This window comes from Scaptodrosophila lebanonensis, unplaced genomic scaffold, assembly GCF_003285725.1.
Source record: "Scaptodrosophila lebanonensis strain 11010-0011.00,11010-0021.00 unplaced genomic scaffold, SlebRS2 tig00001410-arrow-pilon, whole genome shotgun sequence".
Classification (NCBI taxonomy): domain Eukaryota; kingdom Metazoa; phylum Arthropoda; class Insecta; order Diptera; family Drosophilidae; genus Scaptodrosophila; species Scaptodrosophila lebanonensis.
In genome coordinates this window covers 6,945,154-6,972,140 of record NW_022060738.1, presented here as the reverse complement: position 1 = coordinate 6,972,140, position 26,987 = coordinate 6,945,154, and the positions used below count along the sequence as shown (strand labels likewise).

General features: G+C 41.5%; 1 protein-coding gene and 1 long non-coding RNA gene across 2 annotated transcripts in view; both read left to right on the top strand.

The window, feature by feature from the left end:
* LOC115630547 (neural-cadherin) overlaps positions 1 to 26,987 on the top strand; it is a 154,607-nt gene that overhangs the window by 91,269 nt on the left and 36,351 nt on the right. The window lies entirely within an intron of this gene.
* Positions 24,285 to 26,392, top strand: LOC115630550. Its single transcript, XR_003996094.1, has 2 exons — positions 24,285 to 24,872; positions 26,063 to 26,392. It is a non-coding gene; the product is annotated as an uncharacterized LOC115630550 (long non-coding RNA).

Sequence of the window (26,987 nt, the reverse complement as noted above, 5' to 3'; positions counted from 1 at the left end):
CTAGGAGCTCCACAATATGTGTTCAAAGTTGGATTTCGTTGCCGGCGCCAAGTTTTTATTTTTTACATCGAGGAAAGATTTAATGATCAATTTCGTATAATTTAATTTTACTTCTTAATTTGTCAATTTGATAATACATTCATTTTAATCATAAAATACTTTCGAAAAAATCCCCCTTTTGCCTGATTCTATATTTTATTAATTTTTGTCATGGACTCGAGTCATGGACTTTCTCTGACATTAATTCAATTAATAGGCACTGATATTTTATGAAAATTCTTTACTTGTTTATAAATTAATGGATCACGAAACACGTGATTCTGGAAAGAATCGGCCAAATAGAATCCCTTAGTTAAATTTTGGTAACCAAAATCCAAAATACAATATTTTTGATAGCCAATTAAAGCTAAAACAGCGAATCTATCTGCTATGCATTCTTCCCTTTTTTTGCACATTTTTTCGAGGTAGCGAAATTTTTTTTTCCTCTAAAAGCCACAGTCGGATCAAGACGGATGCAAGTTTTTTAAGTTACGTAAAGGAATATATGGGGAATATATTTTCGAGATGTGGGCGAGGTAATAAATGATAATTTCTTTTTTATTAACCACCAGAGTTTAAAAACACCCTAAAAATAGGTAGTGTTAAAAACAACGTTTTCTAGAGACCTGTAAATGCAAAGGACATATTTGTAATTGAAGTACGCTCAAAATTAATACACCCAGTAATACATATCAAAACATCAATGATTTGTAGCATAATGTAGCTAATATTATGCCTGAAAGATGCAGTATTTATATATAAAATTGAGTTGCAATCTAAGAAAAATTGTTAACTTTGAGTGCAAATAACTTATAAACTGTAATTAAATTATTTGAGAGAACGATTTTCTTAATGCCTAAAAATTTATATATATATATATTGTTGAAATGTATCAAACCATATGTATCGACTCATCTGTCCATCACTAACAAAGTTAGTCTCTCTAAGAATGTAGATCGAAGCAGACGCATTCGCTGCAGCTATATTGTATCACACACAACACATCATATATTCATACATATCAATAAACATCAAACTCATTACATTAAAAACAACAACAGGTTATGGGCCAAGCAAGCTTCCACTGCACTCATATACCTTAGTGAAACCTAATAAATAAAAGTTTTGGTGATGCCGAATTCATTGTGAAATAATCAATGCAATAGACGCATAATTGTATGTAAATGTGTGTATGTGGTAGACGTACATACGTACATGTGTATGTGCAAAAATCTTGTGTGTATTGGTGACTGACGCCAACAAAGTGGTCGTTTAAATTTGAAATCCACAAATCAGTGTTAAGCACATAAAGCGTGTGAAAAATCAAAGTGTTGAAAAAGTACACGGTGAAACTATCGAATAATCGATCAACGAAAACACGAAACGTAAACAAACGCAAAAAAAAAAAAAAGTAAGAAGAAGTGTGTTAGAAAAACAAAAGTACAGTATTAATCGCTGAAAAAGTGCGACAATATGAGTTATGCAAATATTAAAATTGATCCCCTCGGAAGGGACAATTATGATACCTGGAAAATACAGATACAAGCGTTATTAATAAAAAACGATGTTTGGAAATATGTAAGTGGCCAGAACGTGCTGCCAACTAATAGTTCTGCTGAAAAAGTTGCAGAATGGGAATTGAATGATTCTAAAGCAAAATCCGACTTAATTTTGTCAATCTCTACGACAGAATTGAGACAAGTGAAAAACTGTGAGACATCCAAGGAATTATGGGACAAATTAAAAAGTGTATACCAATCAAAAGGTCCCGCGCGCAAAGCTCATTTGCTGAAATCGCTTATTTTGTTGAAAATGCAAAATGGTGGGGACATGCATACCCATTTGCAAAATTTCTTTGACACGGTAGACAAAATTCGCGAAATGGACATGGAAATCATGGATGATCTTGTAACAATATTACTATTGTATAGTGTGCCAGACGAATACGAACAGTTTAGAGTCGCGATCGAAACGCAAGACAAACTACCCGATCCGGAATCGTTAAAAACGAAAATGCTCGAAGAATACGAAGCGCGAAAACGCAACAATGTCGAGTCCAGTGACGCATTGTTTGCACGAAAAAGTTATATTAAAGTGAAAAGTAGCAAACCTACTGAAAAGTTTAAATTAGCTTGCTACAATTGTGGAAAAATAGGCCATAAAGCCAGAGAATGCCGATCGAGGCCGAAAAATCAATTCGAAAACAATAACAAAAACAAAGAAAAGCGTGAAAGACCTGAAAACGCAAGTAATACCGCTATTGCTTTTCAAATATGTGGTGAAAAAGGAATGTGGTGTCTAGACTCTGGAGCCACATCGCACATGTGTTCTCAAAAGGACAAATTTCAAAATATTGTCAGAAATAGTGAAAACCAAAAACTGAAGCTCGCAAATAACATGTCTGCTAAAATAGCAGGGTGCGGAGAAGTTTTATTAGAGACCTCAAAAAGAACTGCAAGTTTGGGGGAAACGTTATATGTACCAGACTTAAGATCAAATTTAATGTCTGTTTCTAAGATTACAGATAAAGGCTTCGAGGTCATCTTTCGTCGTAACGGAGCAGTAGTACTAAATCCCAAAACAGGCGAGAAAATAGTCACAGCATTGCGAAAATCAAATCTGTACTACATAAATGAGCCGCCATCGCGCAGCAACGTCGCTCAAGCAACTGAGCAAAAGAAGGATCTTCAAGAATGGCACGAAATACTCGGGCATCTCAACGAGGCCGATTTGAAAGGTATGATCAAAACTGAAAAAGTGGTAGGCATCCAGGCCGATGTCAAACAGAATTTGCAGCAGTGTGAGGTCTGCATTCAGGGGAAGCAAACACAAAATCGCTTTCCGAACTCCGAATCAAAGTCAAATGAACTCCTTGAACTAGTACATTCCGACGTCTGTGGACCAATGCGCACCCAGTCCAATGGTCACTCGAAGTATTTTGTCACATTCATTGACGACAAATCAAAGTGGTGTGAAGTATACTTTGTCAAACAAAAGAACGAAGTATTAAGTAAGTTCACACAATACAAAAGCATGGTCGAGAATAGTACAGGAAAGAAAATCAAAACGTTGCGTACTGATAATGGTAAAGAGTATGTAAACTCTGAATTTTCTCGGCTGCTGAAAGAAGCTGGTATAAAGCATGAATTAACTGTTGAATATACTCCACAGCAAAATGGAGTAGCCGAGCGGAAAAACAGAACTCTAATCGATATGGCGCGCTGCATGTTACTTCAAAGTGGACTTGCAGCAAGTTTCTGGGCTGAAGCGATCATCACGGCGAATCACATCAGAAACCGGTGTCCATCACGAAGTCTAAATGGTGAAATACCCTACACTCTATGGACCGGCAAAAAGGCAAACGTTAACTATTTGCGGAAATTTGGCACAATCGCCTACATGCTAGAAAAGAAACCTGGAAAAGGAAAATTCGAGCCAAAATCAAAACGATGTATTTTTATTGGATACGAAAACCAGTCTAAAGCGTATAGACTATGGAGTCCAGATGAGAGAAAAATCTTCAAGAGCCGAGATGTAAAATTTACAGATCATTTTGAAGGAAATTCCGAATATGACGAATTCATCGACGACCTTAAGAAGGAACTTGCAAAAACCTTCGACATGAAAGATATGGGACCCCTAAGATACTGTTTAGGCATCGAATTCGAGCAGAACGCAGAAACAAACCAGATAAAGATTCACCAACGAAAGTACACAAATGAAGTCGTCAATCGATTCCACATGCAAGATGCGAAAGCCATATCCACCCCAATGTTACCAGGTGAAAAATTATCAAAAACAATGTCACCAAGTACACCGGCAGAAGAAGCGAATATGAAGAACGTCCCATATCAAAGTCTTATAGGCTCGCTAATGTATCTAGCAGTTTGCACTCGTCCAGACATAGCCCACGCAGTAAGCGTATTAAGTCAGTATAACTCATGCTTTGGCCGAAAGCACTGGGAAGCAGCGAAAAGAGTCCTCAGATATCTCAAAGGCACCGCAGAAGAAGGACTCATTTTCAAAAGAACAGGCAAGGACCTATTCGGCTACACCGACGCCGATTGGGGTTCAAACGTCGACGACCGAAAATCGTACACAGGTTACGCTTTCATGTATGCTAACGCAGCCGTCAGTTGGGAATCCCGTAAACAACGCACAGTTTCATTATCCACAACCGAAGCTGAGTACATGGCGATTTCCGACGCAGCAAAAGAAGCAATTCATCTGAAATTGTTCATAGAAGAAGTTTTGGGCAAGAAAGGCGCTATCGTTATCTTCAACGACAACCAGGGTGCCGGCGAACTTACTAGAAATCCTGTATTTCACAGCCGAACGAAGCACATTGATATCCGTCACCATTTTATTCGAGAGCTAGTGGAGAAAGACGAAATCATCATCGAATACATCCCCACAGAAGAGATGCGAGCCGACGCCTTAACTAAAAACCTAACGAGAAAGAAGCACATCGAATGCATGATGGGTTTGGGTATACGTTAAGTATATAAAATTTTGAATTACTAACAAAATGTTAAATGAAATTCTTGAACATATGATTTGAGGGGAAGTGTTGAAATGTATCAAACCATATGTATCGACTCATCTGTCCATCACTAACAAAGTTAGTCTCTCTAAGAATGTAGATCGAAGCAGACGCATTCGCTGCAGCTATATTGTATCACACACAACACATCATATATTCATACATATCAATAAACATCAAACTCATTACATTAAAAACAACAACATATATATATATATATATATATATATATATATATATATATATATATATATATATATATATTACCGAAGCGTTCGGCATAAGGCCCCACAGTGCGGCCTGGGCCCAGACCCAGGTGTTGCTGTGGTGGTGTGTGTGTGTGTATGTGTGTGTGAGTGTGTGTGCATGGCCAGCTGCCTCTGGCAATGTGCGATTTTCCTTTGCCTACTTTAAGGCATGTGTCTGGGTGGGGAGCAACTTCCTTAGCCATATGAATAGGAAAAGCATTTAAGGAAATTACAATTATTAATTACAAACATGCAGCTTATTGTGCCCCATGATTTATGTTGAGGTCAACAATAAGCAGCGGTTTTTCCACACCACGATAAAGTCTCGCATTTGTATGTAAGCCCCACAAGGAAACTCTTTTTTTATGTTCCACTATAAATCATATTATTGTCTCGGGCTTTGTTTTTTTTCTTTTTGTTGTCGCCTAAGCATCTAAGTGGAGCTGTCAGTTGATTTCTCGGGGGAGCCAGAGTGTGAGTTTTTTGAACGTTTTCAGCTCTTCCTCCAGTTGAGCAAGTTAAAATGCTTCCCTGCTGCAGTCCTTGTACGAGTACATGGTCCTGCTAGTCAGTCAGTCAGTCAGTCAGTCAGTCAGTCAGTCAGACTGGCAAACCAGACGCATGTGAACGCTCAACCACGTCGCCAACAACAGCCATAAGTAATGCATAAAAGAAAAACTAAAGCTGTCTTCCACCTGGGAAAAAGTTTTCATCAAGTCGAAAGTGCTACAGAAATAATTTCTTAATTTTCAATTAAGAAACAACAAACGAAACTTGCCAACAATAACTTAGAAGCAGGCAAAGAAAAAATCTCTGCAAGAGATTTCGCCCTTGTGTCTGTGCAATTAATTTTCGGAAAAAAAAGAACAGAAAACGTGGAAGGGAGAAAGAGTGTAGCAAGTGTAGCGCAAAAAGCAATTGCGATGGCAAAAATTTTTTAAGCTGAATACGCATAAATTCACATCCGGCGACAAGATGCCGCGTTGCTGCTTTCTGCAGATTTTGGTGCATGCCTCAAGCAACATCGTTGCCGCTCATTTGAAGGCAAAAGAAATGTCGCTGCGCTGCTTCTCTTGGTTTGCTTCTTTTCTGCTTTTTGTTTTTTTGTTTTTTGTCAACACTGCACTTTGTCTGCTCGCCTCCTCCCCAATTGCCGACTGTTTGGCAACATGGCGTGCGCGCAATTGCTGCCACTTCCGCTAAACGAAACGAACAGGCGAACGGAAATGTGCAAATGAGCGCGCCATGCATATCTTAAGCAGTCGCCCAGCGAGCCAGTCCAAATAGATGCGCTCCTGATCCCCACCAGCTGCCCTGCTGGCCAGACAGCCAGACAGCCGGACAGCCACTCGGCCATTCGGACAGTCTCGGAGTGGCGCAGTCATGCAGGCAGTTGCACTTTTTCATTTCTCATGCCCTGTCATTGCAATTATTGTTGTTGCCTTTTTCACTTCGACCATCGTAAACGAAGTTGACAGCGGGCGCTCACAGAATTTAAAAAAAAAAACAAAAAAAAATTAAGAACCAAGTACACTTAAGGTTTGCACATTTTTTTAAAAATAGTCTTTTTCTATTTTCTGTTTTCCCTTAATTGGAAAACTATACAGACAAATGGCAGTGCTGAGCATTGCAATATTCAACTCTTCAGAGAGGCGACACAAATGATTGGCGTTGCAAATTAGAAAGGGAAATGTGTCCTGCTGGTGGCAGACTAGCAGATGGTTTCCGTTTCTTTTTAGGGCAGTATCAGGAATCATCGGTCTGCTGCAACAACACTCTGAAACACTTCGGTGTAGTCAAAATTAACAAAACACAACTAATTAACACGAAAATATTATTTCGAAATGAGCGAAAATTCTTTGATTTGTATTCGATGAGAAGAGCAATGTGGTGACTAGTTTTATTTCATTTTCATTCTATGAAATCAACAAATGTGCGCTGTTCATACATATTATAAAGAATAAATTATAATTTTAAATTAAAAGATAAGAAAGAAGAAGGATAATCTAACGTGCATCTGTAAGAACAATCAAAGAGGAAAGGGTTTTACAAAAAGATAATAGTGAGTATTTAAATACAAATTATACAACAGAAAAGAAACATTATAATATAAACAATAGAAATTAAATAACGACTATTATTTAATATTAATATTATTTTTTAATATCCATTAGGCTGAATAATATTTGTTTGCCAATAAATATTGAGTTGAATTTTAATAACTTCCTCTATTAATATTTTCAAACATTTTTCAACAACATAGTCAAAAGATCCATAAATATGTTCCCAAAAAAGTTGTTTGAAAGTACTTAAGTAATTTTAAATTGCTTAGAAATCTCACTTTCAATCGTTTTTTCAATTTCAAGCAACTTGAACTTAATCAGATTTTAATAATTATTCATGTGGGAATTTTCTTTGAAGTACCTGACCTGAGGTATGCTCACCAACATTCCTTCTTCATTCTAAATTGTGACACGTTCCACAAGATATTGTCCATATATCTTTCTAATAATCTAGTGAATAATTGTTTGGCTTACATTTAAAAACTTAAAATATCTGTTTTCTATTAATGTTCCAAACATAATGAAATGAATAATGACATGCATTTCAATTTGAACCCATTTGTGTTCTGAGACTAATCTACATTTAATTTTCGTTCCTCTGTGCCAATCCTTAGCAATTTATAGTATTTATTTGTCTACTTCACATTAAAAGAGCCTTAAAATAACGATTTGAAGCGCATTGCTTTTAGCTTTTCAATTTGGCACAATTGAAAACCTTAACCCACATTAGAGGAGGCACCTACAAGTACATACAAATACACATGTACTTTATATGTATGTACTGGAATGTTTAAATTCGTGTAAAAGAGCAGGCTATCCAGCCAGCCGAAAGCCGCAACGAATTGGCAGCTAAGCCATTTCAATTTGTTACTAATTTGCACGTCGCAAACACACACCCATACCGAGGTATACACTGTTCCGAATACCTCCAATACTCATTCACAGATCAGGCAGCACGATAAGCGGGCGTTTGAAAACGATTTTGGAGGGGTATTTGGGGCATGGATACGGGAATGTTGTATGCAGCTGCCTTAATTAGATTGCATTTGCGTCTAAACGACGGCAACAACCACAGCCAACGCTTCAATACATAAATACGTAAGAGCAGCAGCAAAAACAACTGCTCAGTCCAAGTAATTGAAATCAACTGTGGCGATGTTTCTGGCCCTGTCGCCACAGATCACAGTTTGCCAGCCAAATATTGAATGCAGTGGAAAAAGTGCAGTTAGTGGGTCTGTCAGTGGAAAGCAAGTAAGTCAAAATTGCAATTTATTTGCACCATCAACTCTACAGAGGGAGGGTAGAGAGTGGAAGTGGGAGTGGGAGAAGGACGAGGGGAGGAGGAGGAAGAGGGATAACCCTTGCTGCACACATGCATGCCATCATTTACAGACACTTTACAAGCGCCATTATTTTAGATTACCAACTTGACAAGCGCTTTTATGTGTGTTTGTGTGTGTCTGTTTGTGTACATATACACATATTGGAGTTTTGTGTATGTGTGCGTGCCCGACTGTGCGTTTGCGTTAATTTTTCATCAAATAGCATTGAAGTCAACCGCACGCACACAGTCAATGCTGTACACAGCATCCAAAGGAACTTAGAGATGGCAGTACACTGTGCTCCAAACCGGCCACGAATCAAGCCACAACTGTTTCTAAATTGAATTTCATCTTGGCACTTAATATGTGACTTAATATGTTTCATAATAAAGATGAAATGAAGTGCATTAAGAATTTTATCAGCATCCAAAGAAACTGCTCTAAATACGCCACGAATGAAGCCACAATTCGATCGAAATTTAATTTATAAACAGAATTAAATCGATCGCTCGTCTTGGCACCGACTTTTATTTATAATCTCCATTTTAATTGCCATTATAGATGCAGATAGGTGTGGCATAATGAGAATGAACTTGCATTAAAAATACTGTCAGCATCCAAAGGAACTTAGAGCTAGCAGTATACTGTTCTCCAAATCAGCTACGAATCAAGCCACAACTGTTTCTAAATTAAATCTATTTATTACTTATAATCTCCATTGATGAACTTTCATGAACTTGCCCTAAGAACTCTATCAGCATCGTCGCACAGTGGGGCCTTCGGACTTTTTTCGTTGCAAAAATCATATCTTCTGAACGGCTGAAGCAATTTTCGTCATTCAAATTTTGTTTGAAAGAAAAATTCTTAAGCTTTGAAACAAGTCATAGCGCATTGTGCTGTGATTTGTAGGAGCTGCGCAATGTGTGCTCAAAGTTGGATTTTGTTGCCAGTGCAATATTTGCCTAATCAAACTAATAAAAAACATTTAATGATACAATTATTTTCAGTTATGTTATATTTTTAGTTTTTAACAAATTAAAAATTGAACAAAAAATTGTTTAAATATTACAAATTTTTTTTTAAATTTAAAAATATTGAAAATTTTTTTTACATAAAAAAAAATTAAAATAAAATATTTTGTTAATATTTTATGATTACATTAATTTTTATTATAAAGTACTGACAGCTGCAATTATTTACATTAATATGTTTTCTTTAAAATAGTCGTCTACATTCGAAGGAATATCTAATAATTTCACCATGTCCGAAGAATAATTACTAACTAATTCTTTGTGAGACCTCACATGTCTAAGGGATGAAACCAGTGGATCTGAAGAGGCTGACAACATATTGAAGAGATCCTCGTTTTGCCTTATTCGTGACGTCTTGCATGTGTTCAAATATCTGAATTTTTTATAGTCCTTGTTCCTCGACTCTTGGGCTTCCTCTGACATTTCTCCAATTGGTCATGAAGTGTTACTTGCACTGACTGTTCCGTCACTATTGTGGGCTGAGTTACTGCCTCTTTCTTAGCCGATCCTATTTGTTTGTACCCAGGAAGAACATCAACATTATGCCGAATTAGGGAATGTCGCAATATTAAATATTTTTCCTTTGACAATCCCAAATCCATAAACAATGCCAAAGCCTCATCGGCACTGAACTGCTTTGGCAGTAAGTTTGGCGGAGTAGGAATGCTTTCCTTGATCCTTTTAAGTCGCACTGGGCTTGCGTCAGCAACCGCTTTTGTGACTTGCGATTTTATTTTTTCCTGATCCTTGGTGTATTTCATGGACAGCGCCTCCGACAAGTGATCCGTAGCTATGACTTCTGTGACATCGACAAGCTTTCTTTTTCTTGTAAAATCCGAGCATTCTTCAATGGATTTCGTTGTTCTTCCTCTGGCTCGTCCAGTTGATGTAGAGGGTACATCGTCCATTGATGTATCCAAGTACGTAGTCGTTGATAGCCAGATTTCATATTTTAAATCAAATTTCTGCTTGCTATATCCTACGCTTATCCATTTCTGTTTGATTTTAGAATAAATTAATTTAAGCTTATTTCTCAACATTTTTTGCTGATCTGCACTTTCCAGAGCATCATACAGCTCTTCCAGAACAGCTTCTTCAAATTCCTTCTCATCATTGGAATTCCTAAATAGATCAAATAATGTTGCATTTTGAACAGCCATGTTAAAGAAAAATCACTTTTAAGGTATTTAAACGTAAATTATATTGAAAAATACTATTCACTGCTAGTTAGACACAACTGATTGCTTTTTAAGTCAAAATTCGACTATTACGCTGCACCAAAAATATTGGCAATATATACCATTTCTAAACGCATACCTAAGATAATAAACTAAAACCTCTTTTTGCCTGTTCAAATGCTTTAAAGCAAAGAAATTACAATTCATGAAAGGGTCAAAAAGATTGCAAGACCTTCACCTGATATTGTAAATTACACTACCTGTAATAAACGTTATGCATAATTTCGGTTGCACAATATTAAATGTGGATCAAATAGGACCGTTTAGGTATATTTTTGTATCCATAATGCTAAATACAATGTTCCTAATAGCCGTTACTGCGAATCTACCTGCAATGCATTCTTCTTCTTATACCCGCGGCAGCGCCTTTTTCGCTGATTTTTTTCCGAAGTTGCGGCACTCTTTTTGCTCTGGTGCACACCGGCGGATCCGGGCGGATGAAAGTTTTATTGCGTTAGGTAAAAGCATATTTAGAGAACATATTTTAAAAATATGGGCGAGGTACTTTTGGGTACTTTTTTTGTATTTTCCATCAAAGTTGAAAAACACCCTAAAAATAGGTAGTTTAAAAAATAACGTTTTCTAGATAACTACAAATACGAAAGACATAGTTTTTATTAAATAATGCATAAAATTAATTCATCTAGCAATACAAATCAAAACATCAATGATTCGTTTCATAACTTAGCTAATATTATACCTGAAAGATGAAGTATTTGCATCAAATTGAATTAATTGTTGCGAGCTTAAAAAAGGGTCGACTTTGAGTGCACATATGTCCTAAACTATAATTCCGATTTTTTTGAGAGTAAGATTTTCGTAATCTTTGGAAAAAAAACTATTAGACACGTTTATTCATTACTCCCAAAGCTTTCATGAAAATTTTGATTTTCGCAAGCTGTTTCGGCCTAAGGCCCCACTGTGCGTCGTCTCCTTTTTCTTATGCGTTTGAGAGATAGTTTTCATTTAAGTACAACACTCCAGCTTCTTTCATGGCCTTCTTACAGAAAAAAAAAACTAGTGATTGATTTCCTTGAAATTCGTAATAAGAACAATGTACGTATATAGTTGCTTAATTGACTTTTCAGTCAGATGTTTGCCTTTTAAGCCCAAATGCAAAAGAAACAACTACTCTAAGCAGTGGTTTCGAAATCGATTGGTCCTTTGTCTTCAGAGCAACTGAAGAAAAACGCGCGCCTTTTCAATTGGCTTAGGATTTAAGGAAGCCATCATTTATTTATTAAATTTAATTGTTATTTTAATAATATTTATGTCAACAAACATTGACTGACCAAAAGAAAAACTTAACAGAGAGAAGAAGCTTAGAATTAATTAAAAGATCATTTTAAAAGAACACAAAAAAATGTAATCTCAGGCATGGTAGGGGAAGATTATTAGCCAGTCCTGCAAGCTATGCTGTTTTTATTGAAGGCAGAGACAGTTCCGTTGGGATCAGGTGAAAATATTCGTTGTAGGCTTAGCATAAAAACCGAAAAGGATTGTGCGATGTATAATCAATTGTACATCTGACATTTCAGAGTTTTTGAATGATTTTTGCAATCAAAACACGCTGTCGTCTCTAGCGCAAATATCGTGTGTCTAGCTCTGACCGCAAAAAGCGCGTTTTAGCCGCCAACTGTGATGAATGACAGCGACGAGTGTGCATCATTCATCAGCGACAACAGCACAGGGCAGCCAGCCCAGCCCACAGCATCCTCAAATTGAAAAATTCATTACAATTAGTTGCCACTGGGTCTGGCCCTGCAGGCGGTGGTGCTGAGGGAGGTGTGTGGTGTGTGGCTGCGGCATTCATCTCTCAGCGATTCAAGCGAAAATCTTTGCAATTATCACATACTTGAAAGTTTTGTGCGCGCATTTGTGTGACACAAACAAATGTCAAGAGCGACAGACAACACAGGTCTTTAATATAATAGACCTATATTATACTTGTATATATAAGTATTATACGAGTATGTATTACATATACGCGTACATTTTTTTGTAGGCTGGCAGGCTGATTGGCTGGCAGTTATCGCAATCTGTGCGAAACTTTATTATCTGCCAGATGTGGGCAGCTGTCACACAAAGGAGCTCGGCAGCTTTGGTCGGGGTTTGGGTCGGACTCTGCGCCTTTTGGCGACCTTTATCAGAAATATTTTCATTATCACGTCAGCTTGGGACGACACCTTGTAGGTAAGGTAAACAAAAAATGTCGACCCACTCACCCACTTGCTCGCCCGTCTGCCCTCTAGGTTTGTTTGTCATCATCTGCTGTAGGACTCTAATTGATCAAAGAATTGGCTGCGAGAAAAGTTCTGCTACGGGGACGGCGATGGCGACGGCGACTTGCCTCAACAATTTTCACGCCAACTTTAAGCCGCTTAGCTGGCAGGCGGGGCCTGGTTGGCTGGCTGGCTGGCTGGCTGCTTCGACAGCACCTACCTGTATGCCTGGGCGCATTCAGTTTGGGGCGCCTGCTTTATGCCTTTACCTTTGGCCCAACGCTCATTAAGATGCATTACAAGTCCGCGTCGGCTTGCAGTTCGCAGCTCACAGCTCGCAGCTCGCACATGCATTATGAAAGAACCTAAGCCCATTGATGATGATAACGCAAAGTTTCGTGGCGCGCGTCAAGAGTTCAGGAGCTAAGTACCAGCTGGGTTTATCATTATGCGCAGACGAACTTGGAATTGTTAGTGCGTGTTAAAGATTTTGCATTAATTATCTGGCAGCAAAGAGCAGAAAAACTTTAATTAAGTCGTTATGCAATTGTGCGCATCGCGCATACGCACTGTATGCCCCTCTCGAGTGCTTGGCAAACTAATTAAAAATTGTTAGAGTCAAGTTTGAGGAAAACCACCGCCACCAACGCCCTCACCACTCATGTTTCCGTACTTTGTTTGTTTGTTGCGCGCCACTTAACCTCTTTTATTTGCCAAGCGCGCACGCAGCTAATGAGATTGCAAAGTATTTGGCTCAGAAGTAGCTGCCTGCGTATGTGCGTTGCGTGTTTTGTTTTGTTCTGGCCTGTTCTCATAATTCAATTAGTTTCGCATTTTGAGGTGCATTTTTCGCGCCCAATTGGCCTTCACTTTGCATGCAAATTCCTCAAGTTCCCCCTTCAAAGATCGTAGCTGGCCAAGAAATTAAATATTCCTTGCAAATTTTGTTGGCCAGCCCCTCGCCAGTAAACAACTTTGACTGTTGTAGTTCAATAAACCAAAAATCAATAAGCAGTGCCCAATGCTCAGTACAAAAACAAAAATAAAAACAAACAATAAACGAAAAGAACGAGCGCGCACAGACAGAAATAGAATAACCATAAATGCTGATAGCGCAGAGCTGGGGGAAAGGAGCCACAAGGAACTTTGCAACAAACGTAATAAAATGCTAAAGGAATTATAGAAAAATACATGGAAAAAGTTTTGCTGCAGCATTTTTATTACCTCGGTGTGGCCAGCGGCAACTTCTTATCGCACCAACTGGAGGATAAGAGCGGGGAGGGGCAAATGTAAAGCCTTTCACTTTGGACAACCTTCCGTCCGCTTGGGGCTGACCTCAATGTGCTTGAGTAGTTTTACATTTTATGTTACGTCGATTTGGGGTTTTATTTATTTGTTGTCGCCGCTGCCGACGCTTCCTTCCTTCGCTTCGTCCTCTCAAGGTGCAAAACATTTATTGAACTTTGATATTCAGCTAAATATGTAAGCAGTATACATATAGCAGTGGTATATATGAGTAGTATATTATGTGATTGTAAAATATATATAGACTCAATTCTTTGCAAATGAAAATATCACAACACATTTACATGTGGTTGACCAAACAGAACAAACTTTAAAAAGTTCTTTAAGCCGCCATAGATTGTTTTTCTTCGTCTCCTACATCATAGTTGTTGCTGTTTTTGTTGCTGTTTTTGTTGCTGTTTTTGTTGCTGTTGTTGTTGTTGCTTACTGCCACTGCCCTCTGTGGTAATTCGCATTGTCAACGCGCGCACAATTGAGCTCAAGTGTTGTGGCTCTTGGCCCGGTCGACTTTTCTCATAACAAGTTTAAATGTCTCGGACGCTTTCGCCCACAACTGTGCTGGTTGGGCCCTGTTGAGGGTGCGAAGAAAAATACAATAAAATTGTAAAAAGTTTTTTATGCAGGCACGTGCCTTAAAGTGGGGCTGTCTCCCTGTCTCTGTCGCAGTCATGTTTATATCGTAAATATTACTCATACGCACAGTGGTTACAAATAAACTGAAATAGTTTACAGACAAGGAGAGACATTGCTCTCTGAATAGTAATTGGAATATCGATCAGTCGTTAACTCTGCAAACAATTATTTAAAAAAAAAAGAAAAACAAGGATAAACAAAAGTATGTTGTTCCCAAGTTTATTTCTTTATCATTTTGATTCAACGACTAGTTCTCTTTAAAAATGCACAAAAGTCCTTACCTGGAGGAATTGTAATTTTACTCCGAAAGAATAAGCATTTAACGGATTGAGGGGCGTAGTCTTCATAAAATGGCTGAAATGCCATGCCAAACTTATTTAGAAAGTCTGTTTAGATTTGAAACATTACTCATACGCCCCATCGCCTTATTGTACTTGCACGGTGCCCGTCATCTTCAATAACAAGTTAACTGCACTTTTTTGTTCCTAGTACAAGCATTTGCCATAACAAGCTCCATTTGCTGGGAACTTTACTTACATTTCTCTACTAGTATTATGATTTTGATTATTTTTATAGCGCGTTCATTGTCATTATGTCGGCTCCTTGCTCTCCACCGCGCCCCATCTGTTCTGTTCTGCTTGCACAATGGCAGGAGTGCAATTGTAACCACTACGACCCGATGCCATGGCCAACAACATTTTATCTCAGTGGCGCTCCCACTTCCCTCTTCTCAACAAAAACCCACCCACCCTGCTGCTTGGCTGGCTGTACTTGTGCTCTTGACTTCGTCTTGTGTATTTTTCCATCTCTTTTGTTCTACTCAGCATTATATTTTTGTGTTTTTATTCAACGCGCTGGCAGCGTTTATGCAGCCACATTGACTCGCATAATTCACAAGTTTACAGTATTCATAATGAAAAGACGACGACGACGACGAGGACCATGCTTGACAGAATTGGGCACAAGTTTTCCGTGCGTTTAAATGGCATTGCCTCGTCGCAGTGCAAAGGTCAGCGCATTTGGCAGCTAATTTACTTTCCTTAGCAATAGAGTGCGAGTTAAAGCCGAACTCAAGGTTCCTTAACAGCTCCCTCTGCTCCCCCCCCTTCACTGCCTGCTGCCTTTCTTCTACTTGCAATGTATGTGTGTGTTTTTTTAATATTGGTGCCAATTGGAGCATCGTTGAGGGCCAACATTATCAATGGAAGTGCAGGCTTAAGCGCAAAAAGGTAACTGAAGAGCGCGCAAGTGGAGGTAAAACGAACTCAAGTGTTTCCTTCAACCCTTTAAGCTGAGTGGCCATAATCAATTCGAAAACGAATCTTCACTCATCGATATTTAATTGTTTTTTCATTCAACTCTCCATTTTAAATGCTTTTTCGTAATTATGTGTATCTAGAATGCTTATAAACCTTTACTAACTTGAGACCAATTATGGACTTTGATAGCAGCTTCTGGTCTTCCTAGCAAATTTGAAAATGAAGGCAAGCACGAAAAGTACACAAATGAGCAAACACAAACAGCAGAGAACTAGTGAGATGCAGAAAGCACACATATATATATTGTATTGAACTAGTAACTTAGCTAGTTGTTGGCTCTGCATACACAGTCTCTCATCCCATACGTATACAAACAGCACTACATTTTGTAGGTGAGCACTGATTGCCCTGTCCTGACTAGTCCCCAGGAAGGGGCTCTGCTCAGCAGGTGAATGGTCAGGAGCAAAACGAGTTGCCTTGGCCAAGGTTTGCTTTGCCAAGCAGTACTTTGTTTTTCTTTGCTTTTGCCCCATCAGCACAAAAAATATGTCCAGGACATGACAGTAGCTGCCAATAATGGGACAATGAAGTACACGAGAAGACAACAACAATGTAAGCTAGGGCTCAAGTAAAATTAGACATGGGGAACGGAATAAATAAGATAAATACTAATGAGCAGTAATCACAATCGATTTTCAATAACCTACTTTATAAATAAAAACCAGTAACAGACTCTGGAAATCTTGCTTAAGACCCAATAGAACCCGCGAATTTGTACGAAAATTGTAAGCTAGAACACAACAACAAAGCTACGACTCATGTAAAATTAGGCAGAGAATGGAGTGAAAAAGTAAATACTAATGAACAGTAATCAACATCGATTTTCAATAACTTTCTCTTGCTTCAAATCAAAAAAAAAAAAAACCTCAAATTTGTACGAAAATTGTTTCTTATTGAAATTTTGTGAAGCGCCTAAATTTGCGGCGATTGAGTATTTATATTAATTGCCATAAAGTTCAGAGTCTTGCAACAATTCAACATTTTCAGTCTGCATTTCAAAAGCTTGTTGATAACCCTTCGCTCTGACGTGGCATTTGCAGATTGCAACTTTTTCGCATCCGTTCTGCAATTGAAACTACGAACAAATATTTTACAAGCTAACTTTTTGGCCAATGAGTAAACGGAGCAAACAATTGCAATTAATCAGCGGCACGTGCCACGCCCCTCACACACGCCCCAAGTTTGTTTAGCTCTATCGCTGGCACGCGCACAAATTATAGCCCCAGTGGCAACAACAAAAACACTGTGTAGAGTGATAAAAATTCGAGTTGCCACTTGCAACGTGTCGTGCGATTGCTGACGTCCTTTTTTCCGCAGCTCTACAATATGCTGTTGTTTCGCAACAATGCCGCTACTATTCAGTTGTGTGGATTTTTATATAAATGGGCTCCGTTTTTAGCAACAATTCGCGCAGAGCAACAAAAAAAATGTCACACACAATTGCAAATTGTTCGCGGGCTGATGACTTTCATTATGTTGCGACAAGTGGCACGTCGAGCGGCAGCAAATTGTGTGCAACACAATTTTCATTAAGTTATTAAATCGGCCACAAAAATATATTCTTTAACAATTGCACGATGATACAAATATCTGGCGACGAAACAGAAACGAAACTAGCCATATTTTTCATATGAATTTTGTTTTGTTGAAAAATGTCGAACTCGTCATTAGATGAGAGGTTCTTAAAGACTCTATAGTTTTCGCTCCCCATTTGAAGATCTACAGGTCCAAATATTTAAAATAATAATGTCCTTCAGAAATATTTAAGCAGATAAAATGACCTCAGAACGATAAAATATTTTATATTATGAATTTGTTTTCGATTCTCTCCCTTCCCTTCTCTCTCCTGGTATATTTTAATTAACGATGATTTCAATGTTAAATTGAAATAATTGGAATGGCAGCTTCCTCACATACTAAGTCTTGTTTATAAGACGCAGCAAATGCCTGTTTAGGTTCAATTTAAGGAATTTATTCGTCCATCGCAAATTACATAACCGACGACCACTTTCGCTTTCTATCAGCATTTCAATGCTTTTTAATAAAGCCGAAATGTTGCCCACAACACTGACAACGCACGCACATCCTCACCCACACACTCATATATATTTTTACAACTGATAGCGTCGCTGGTTCAGGATCAATAAAAATCTCACATGTCGCGCAGTTTCATTTCATGCCATTTTATGTAGCAGTCGAAATTAAAAAATGTTTCCTATTTGTTGTTACACTCGTACAGTAGGCCTAGGAAACGGCACCGACATTTCTACACATGCACCAAGTTGTTGTCTATCTGTGTGTGCGTGTGGGTGTGTGTGTGCGTTTGTATATGTGTTGGCTCGCCATTCAGTTCTGTTGGCATGCTCTGAATTTATCTTTGCAGCATTTGGTTTGCGGCTGTTTGCTGTAACTACACGACAATCAAACACTCGCCCACAAACACATTTGCACACTCACACACACACACACACATGCACACGCACACGCATGGCGATATTAATTTCTGTTTCATCCGAGGCATGGATACGACTTGTATTTTCTTAATTAAAATCAAATATGCTCTCACATAGATAGTTGTGCACCTTGTTGTTGCAATGCTCGCCCCAAGGCGTATATGCCCCACAGATATTCGTGCTTGTTTATTTGTTTGACGCAAATATCGGTGCTTGCCATATTTATTTGCCATTTACATGGATTGTTCGGCACGCAATTACCAAATATATGCACGCAGAGAACAAAAATTAGTAGTAGAGTAAATTAATCTTAAAATCTAAATGTGTTTTGTTGATTGACTGAAAAAGAAGGTTTCTTGGATATTTTATTATTCATATTTATGTTACTTTTATTTCATTTTGTAGCAATTATTTTAATTTTCTATATCACCTTACAGAATTATTCCGTTAGCCAGGTTTATCGAGTCATTCAAAGCAATGTAATTAGTTCTTAGTGTATTTACAGTTGATGCAAATGCATAATGCGATAAAATACCAACAAATTTGTTTGATTGTTTCTGCATTTTTGTTTCGCACACTTTTGTTCTTTCGCATTCAATGAAAATTGAAAAGCCATTCATATTTTAATTACATTAACGCAGAATTCAATTTTCATTTTTCCATTTGTTTGCTTAACTCTGACTAAGCTACAATAAACGAAAAATAGAAAAGCAGCAGAAAACAAAAAAAATACACTTTGAAGCGCACAAATTATTTATAGATACAAGGGGGTCTATATACGGGCTTACATTTTAATTAAAATAATTATTAGTTTTCTCTGCTACAAGTGCACCATGCAGCAATGTTAGTTTGTTCAACATTAAAAAAGAAGAGGATGGAAGAAAGGAAAGCCTATTAGGTGCCTGCTGGTTGGTTTGTTACATAAATAGGAGCAGACGCCGCTCAAAAAATACGACAAAAGCCAAAAGCCGTAAACGACAATAAAAGTAATCAGCAGGAAAAAAATCCGTAACAAGGCGCAGCACTGCGAAAGAATAAATGCTTTGTAATCAGCTTAAAGGCGCGTTGTGCATGTGTGTGTGTGTGTGTGTGTGTGTGTGTGTGTTTTTTTTTTTTTTTTTGTATTCTTTATTTTTAGAGTGGAAAAATAACAATATAGAATAGATAGAAATAACAATAGGAGTAATAATAATAATAATAAAAGTAAAAGTAATAATAATAATGATAAACGCAGGTCAAAGTCCAGGCGGTACGGCCGTTAGGCATTGCTTCGCCCGGCCGATCAACCCGCTTATATCGCGCTCCTGTCCCGCTCCTGTTTCCTGAGCTTGCCCATAACGGAGGCCGCAAAGTTTGCGCTCGCAGCCCACGACTCTTCGTTAGCGAGCATGTTGGCCACAAAGTTCGACGCCGTTGGGGGTGATCCGGTTGTCGCCTCCAGTCTCCTTCTGTCCGCCCCAAACCTTGGGCAATGGAAGGCTACGTGGTTAGCATCTTCCGGTATCCCTCTGCAGGCCGGGCATTCCGCACTGGAGTCGTGCCCAAATCTATGAAGATAACTTCTGAAGCAACCGTGGCCGCTCAGAAGTTGGGTCAGGTGGAAGTCGACCTTGCCATGTGTTCTGCCGATCCACGATGCTACGTTAGTTATTAGCGTGTGGGTCCACCTGCCTTTTGACGAGGCATTCCATCGCTCTTGCCACTTGCTTACCGTCGTACGTCTAGCCGCCGCCCGCGCGTCCCTTCGAGGCCGCCCGGCAGCAAAACTGTGAAGGTAGTTCGCCTCCAGGACGAGGAGGTCGATAGGTGCCATCCCCGAGATCACCAGTACGGCATCGTCAGAAACCGTCCTGAATCCACTACAGACACGGAGAGCGCCAAGACGGTATGTAGCAGCGAGGTCGCGGATGTAGCTCCTCTTGTTCACCGCGGCAGCCCATATCGGTGCCGCGTACAGCATTATTGATTTGGTTACGCTCATAAGCAATAACCTCCGACCTTGCTTTGGGCCCCTAGTGTTGGCCATAATTCGGGCTAGCGCCCGTGTGGCCTCTGCAGCTTTATTATTCGTCTGCTCCAGATGCTCACGAAAGCACAATCTCGTATCCAATCTAACCCCAAGGTAGTTAATTGAACGTTTGGACCGCACGAGAGTACCGTCAATTGATATGTGCGCTTGCTCTACCGCCTTGCGGCTGCTGATTAGCACTGCCTCTGTTTTGCCCGCCGCTAGTTCCAGGCCCACGGTGTTCAGCCAGTCAATGATCGACCGGATGCAGCGGTTGCACGCGTCTTCCACGGTTTTGATATCCTTCGCAACGCCTACAATTGCGACGTCATCTGCATACCCCACTAGCTCAGTACCGGGTGGGAGTTGGAGGCGGAGAATGCCGTCGTACATGACGTTCCAGAGCAGCGGCCCTAGGACCGACCCTTGGGGGACGCCAGCAACAACATTGAGGGATTTGGTGCCAGACAATGTGTGAAACCTAAGTATCCGATCGCTAAGGTAGCTTCTAATGGAGCGCACCAGGCACGTGGGTACGCCTTGATCCACCAGTGCGTTGAGAATGCATCCCCAGTCTGCCGAGTTGAATGCATTTTTGACGTCGAGGGTCACCACCAGGCAGTATTCTTTGGCACCTCCCTTCCATCTGCTACCTGATATTGCCTTCGACGCAAGATCCACCACTCTACTGATCGCGTCTATGGTGGACCTCGATTTCCGGAACCCGTACTGATTGGGGGATAGACCGATTGCTGTTTCGAGCCTCGAGCAGAGCAGTCTCTCCAGCACCTTACCGATCGAGTCCAGGAGACAAATCGGCCTGTAGGATGAGGGGTCTTCGAGTGGTTTTCCCGGTTTCGGCAGTAGAACCAGGTTCTGCACCTTCCAGCAGGCAGGGAATATGCCTTCCCTGATACACCTTCCGAACAGAGTAGCGAACGCCCCAGGGTGCATACAAAGTGCCAGTTTGAGTGCGCGGTTCGGTATAGAATCCGGGCCCGGCGCTTTGTTGAGCTGCAAGCTACGAGCAGCCAGCCGCACTTCCTCAGTGGTGACGTCGCCTAAGGCAGGCGATAACTCGTTTCTGGTAGGGATCATCGCAGGCGACTCGGGTCTCGAGGGGAATAGGGTATTAACGATTCGTGAGAGTTTCTCAGCATCCATGGGAGCATTGCGTCCGCCAGCGTAGATTCGCTTCACAATGAGCTTATATGCTTTCCCCCAGGGGTCGTGCTCGGCTGAGTCGCACATCTCGAAAAAGCATCGCCTCTTGCTTGCTGCTATCGCCCTTTTCAGAGATCGCCTAGACTCCCGATAGGCATCCTGTCTGAGGGGCGACGAGGATGTGCCGCGAGCTCTCTGCGCCATTCTTCTTGCCCTGATACAAGAGCTTCGCAGTTCCGCGATTTCGTTGGTCCACCAGTAAGCTGGTACGTGGTGGCGCCTATAGGGGCCACGTCTGTCCATGCTGGCGTCGCATGCCGCGCGGATTTGGGCCACGGCGTCCATAGCCATAACTTCTGGATCACCGGAGAGTCGGAAGCCGCTGAGGGCGCTTGCGAAGGATGCTGGACGGAAGGAATCCAGCTTGTATGCCACGTTGGCGGACGGTGGATTCAGCATGTTGCGGGAGGTTGCTCCGACTGTGATTGTGATGGCCACATGGTCGCTTGCCGTATAAGCGTCGCTAATGGACCACATGATCTGGCTGTGGAGGGAGCTACTAGCATACGACAGGTCAATTATGGATCCGCTGCCTGCCCTGCTGAATGTGTGCTGTGACCCGGTATTCAGCAGCGTCAGATCCAATACTGAGAAAGCTTCCAGTAGAGTTCGGCCTCTCGCGTTAGTGGTGTTGCTGCCCCACTCAACTGCCCATGCGTTGAAGTCTCCGCCAATAATAACACGGCTACGTCCCCTGGCGTCGTCTACCAGAGCGTCGAGGACAGAGGCGAACTCCGATAAGGAAAGGCTGGGTGGAAGGTAGCAACTATAGACCCACAGGTCAGAAACTTTGGCTCTCACGAAGAAGTTACCAGCTTTGCATTCCGAGAAAGCGGGCGCTCTAGGCTCACACAGCCATAGAGCAGCTTTGCCGGAAAGATCCACTGCCCAATTGCTGTTGCTGTATGTTCTATATGGCTCGCTGAGTAGCGCCAGACTAATATTCTGCTCGCCGATGGTCTGCAGTAGCAGGTCTTGTGCTGCGATGCAGTGGTTCAAATTGAGCTGTAAGAACCTTATCATCTTAGCAGTCTTACCGCCTCCTTGTACGCCGGACATTTAAAACTTCCTGTGGCGTGGTCCGTCGCTGGCAGGCTGTCTTTTGCGCATAATGCGCATCTCGGGCTGTTTGAGCAGTTCCTGGCTAGGTGCCCCTTTACACCACACCTGTAGCACGAGTCCTTCAGATCTTCCGCGCTGCTACACCTTGCTGCCGTATGACCAAAGCCAAGGCACTTGTAGCAGCGAGTTGGCCTAATCACCCCTCGGATGCGGCAGATTGCCCAGCCTATTCTCACTTTGCCTGCTTCTATGAGCCTCCTTGCTTTCTCTGCTGGCAGAGATAGTACGGCAATCTGTTGACCACCGCTCACCTTGCGGATTGACTTCACTGCGTCCTGCCCGATGCTGAGGTCCTCGCTGACCGACCTTAGCGCTTCCAGTATCTCCTCCTTGGTGGCTAGCTCATCCAAATCCCGGATCTCTAATTGGGCCTCTTCCACCAGCGGCTTGACCACAGCCATACCCTGTAGGGCCGCCTCCACAGCTTCGTGGAGCTTACCAATGTCGTGCGTCGGTGATCTGCTCAGTTCTAAGAGCAAGCTGCCGTTACCCGTTCTTCTGATACGTTGTACATCGTTTTTCAGTGACTGCAGAGCCGGAGCCGACTTCACTGCCTTCAAAATGTCAGCGTACTGGGCTTCTCCAACGCCTTTGGCTATAATGGCATCGGGTCTCCTGGTCTTCTGTCGTGTCTGACGCTGAACCTTCGTCCATGTATCAGCCTTGGGAGCGATAGAAGCGTCAGGGGGGTTGCCATTTCCCTTCACTACCTGAGCGAGGTCTTGCGGCTGAGTGTCTAGGGCTTGGCCACTTGTACTCTGCGATGCGGAGGCGAGCTTCTGGTCACGCGTTTTATGCTTCTTTGGAGGAGTCGCGCGCTGGTTGCTTTTGGGGTCCCTGAGCCTTTTTGGGGTGCCAGCTTGGGGGTGGCTGGACACTTTGGGCCAGGCCTCAGCAGTTTGAATGCCAATATCTCTCGAATGCTGCTTCACTCCAGTACATGACCAGTCTATTTTGCTGCAAATCGAGCTGTGCAGCTTCAGCATCTCAGCAAAAATCTCCTTATCCTGCTGGTTGACATGTCGCTTATTTTGACCCTCGAAAAGACGGCACACCGCCTGCAGGTGGGAGCCCAGTTCCTGCATCTCTGCCTGGGCGGTGGTTGGTTGGGCTGGGGGACCGCTAGACGCCACTACTATCGGCAAAGGCGTAGGCGATGAAGGCGCTGCCAGAGGTGTCGAGAATGGCGTATTCGCCGTCTCGGCTGCGTTTGCTGCACGCGAAGAAGCAGAAGATGGACACAAGAGGGGGTAGCTGTGGAGCGTCACGGACGGTGGAGCAGACTTTGGTGGGGATCTGGCCACCAGAGACCTACGCGCGAAAGGATTCGCGCCTGCTACCGCTTCGTTGGTTTTTAGCCACAATTCTTCACCCAGGGTTGCCAAAGGCGCGCCATGCGTAAAGGAAAGAGGCGACTCCAGGTAGACCGTAGGTTGCGCCGGTTGTACGCCTGGTGGCTGGTCGGTGGGGGCCACTTTCTGTAGCCCATGCCGTTGCATGTCGGTCATCGAGGCGGATTCGTGGCGAGTTCCCTCGATGGCCAAGTATTTCTCCTTGACGGGATGGGGGTTATCCCGCCCCTGCTCGGTCACCAGAGCCCCACTGGGATGCACCGCCGATGCGGTAGGGGTTGGAATATAGCCCGTCCGGCCTTTATATAAACTCGCTTAAGAACCCAGCCAAAATATGTTTTGATCCTAAAAGGCTGCACCAGGATTTGGAGTATTAGGTCCGAATTACCGGGAGGTCCTAAAAGTATGCAGCACCAGCGCTGCAATTTACCAAGCCTTGAACCGCCCTCTGGTGTCAAAGCCTGGCACTCTCTTGAGGAGCGGCTGGGTGGCCACCAGATGGTACAATGCAACCCTGCGTAAGCTGGGCAGCCAGCTGTTGTGAATGCAACTGTGCGACTGCCTATAGCGCGTGGGCGGAGCAACAGCGAAAATAAAAACAAAAAGTATACTCACGCTAGGCCTGCTTGACCAGCGCTAGTACGTCTCAGTAGGGATCAAAGTTCAGGGGTCAAAGTCCAGACGCCGGACCACCAAACCACAAAGATGGGGCAGGAGTGGCACCCGACCAGGCTTGTGTCACAGACAGGGGTGAGTACCTTCCGCACCTTAGTGACCACCAAGTGTTGGGTAAAAAACAATTTGTTGCAGCCAACTTGCTACTCAAAAATGAAGGAAGAATGACGACCGAAAGAAACACGTCCGCGCGCTCACTTTCACTTTCACTCTGTGTGTGTGTGTGCATGTGTGTGTGTGTGCATGTGTGCCTGTGTTTGAGGGATTTTTGGGTTGTGTTATTGGTTATGTCAACTGCTGCGTACATTTTTCGTTGCCTACTTTTTGGGGCGCCTGCCTTTGACATCAGCTTCTACCAGCTTCCACCTGCTTCTACCCTAACTAATCTGACGCATTTATATGAGCGGTCAGGGTCGCCAGGCAATACGTGTGGCGATTTTTGAAATTAAGTAATTTGTCAAGCGAATTCGTGCGTGTTTAAAGCACCTGCTATTCATCTTTGTATGGGCGTGTGTGTGTGTGTGTGTGTGTGTGCGTTCCTTATAATCAACTTTAGATAATTTCACGCTTGAGTACTTGCTATTTCAACTGCTATCATGACTGTCATTGCTGTCTGTTGTCTAGAATGCATTTAATTAACTTAAATTAGTTTTAATTAAAACATGAAAATGCGTCAGTAGTACTAGTTACACTCATTACTGTTGTTGTTGTTACTGCTGCTGCTGCTGCTGCTGCTCATTTACGAGCCCAAATTGCCAGGGCAAAACAGAGAAACGTACCCGCCCAGACAAATGTGTGCAGCTGTATGTTTTGCATTTGTTAAGCCAGCTTAATCCTAAGCAAGGACGTCAAGGCAAGGCAAAGCAAGCATAGCAGCATGGAATGAAGATGAACAAAAAAAAAGTGCAGAAAATATTGTAAAACAGCGCTGTGTTGCATTTTAATTACATTTGCATAAGATGCAGCAGCTTATCTGCCCGACCATGCATTGCAGTTGGTAAATGGCAAAAACATCCTAATATTTTGCATACGTACATACATACATATATATATATATATATATATATATATATATATATATATATATATATATATATATATATATATATAAACTAATACATAAGTATTAGAGACAACTGAGCTTTAAATTGAGTTGAAAAGTAAAGGAATGTGCAAGTTGTCTGAACCTTATTAATTAAAGATATTTTTTGGCGAAACTTTTTAAACTAAGTTCTAACACATTGCACTCTTTTATTTCTTTGCAGGTAAATCAAATATGTATTTATGCATAAAAATGGCGAGGACTCCTAGTCAGGTTGGTGGCACCTACTGTTCCTTTCTCTTGCCAATGCCTTCACTGTCTTGCAAAACTTTAATTACTTTGGCGCCAAAAGTTCAGCCCAACGACAGCAGCGCAGTTAACTTTGCCGAATCCTAAAACTTTAAGCCGCTTACAAACATAACCCAAAATGCAAACTAAAAAGGAGAAGAAGACCAAAACGTAGAAGGAAACCTGCAGCCAGCAAACAAACGAGCTCAACGTTTTTGCACTTGTGTGTCAATAAAATAAAATAAAAAAGAGGAAAACACGCTCATATACTTGTATACGTGTACATACTTGTACTCGTACACTAACAGAATGGAAGCCAAAAAATTGGTTTAAAGTGAAAAAATATGCATAGCAGTTGTTAGCCAGCCAAAAATTCGTGCCACACTCCAAAAAGATAGCAAGAAGATTTGTGGACTGACCAAAGCGAAACAAACAAAAAACAAACATTGCGCATACGTCTGGTTTTACGAGCATGCCGGAATATTTATTTCGAAAGGTTGTGCGTGTTTGTTTACTTCGCTGGCCTTTAACTCTCATGCAAAGTACTCCTCCAATGGGAGCGGACCGTGTTTGACAGCCCGCACTTGCACTTGACAATTCCGTTATGTGTTGTTCACACCAATCCCAAGAACGATTTTTGTTTTTTTTTTTTTTTTTGTATATCTATGTTTGGTTATAAATCGCCAAAAATGCCAGCGAAATGTCAGCCAAGTCAACATTGTGTTTGCAATGGAAAATCTAAACACGGGGTACGCACATCTCCTGCCAACGCCATTTCCGTTACCCAAAAATTGAACACAGCAACAGAAAGGAATTTAAAAAAATGTAGCTTTTGCTAGCATTGTTCGATTCAAGACCCA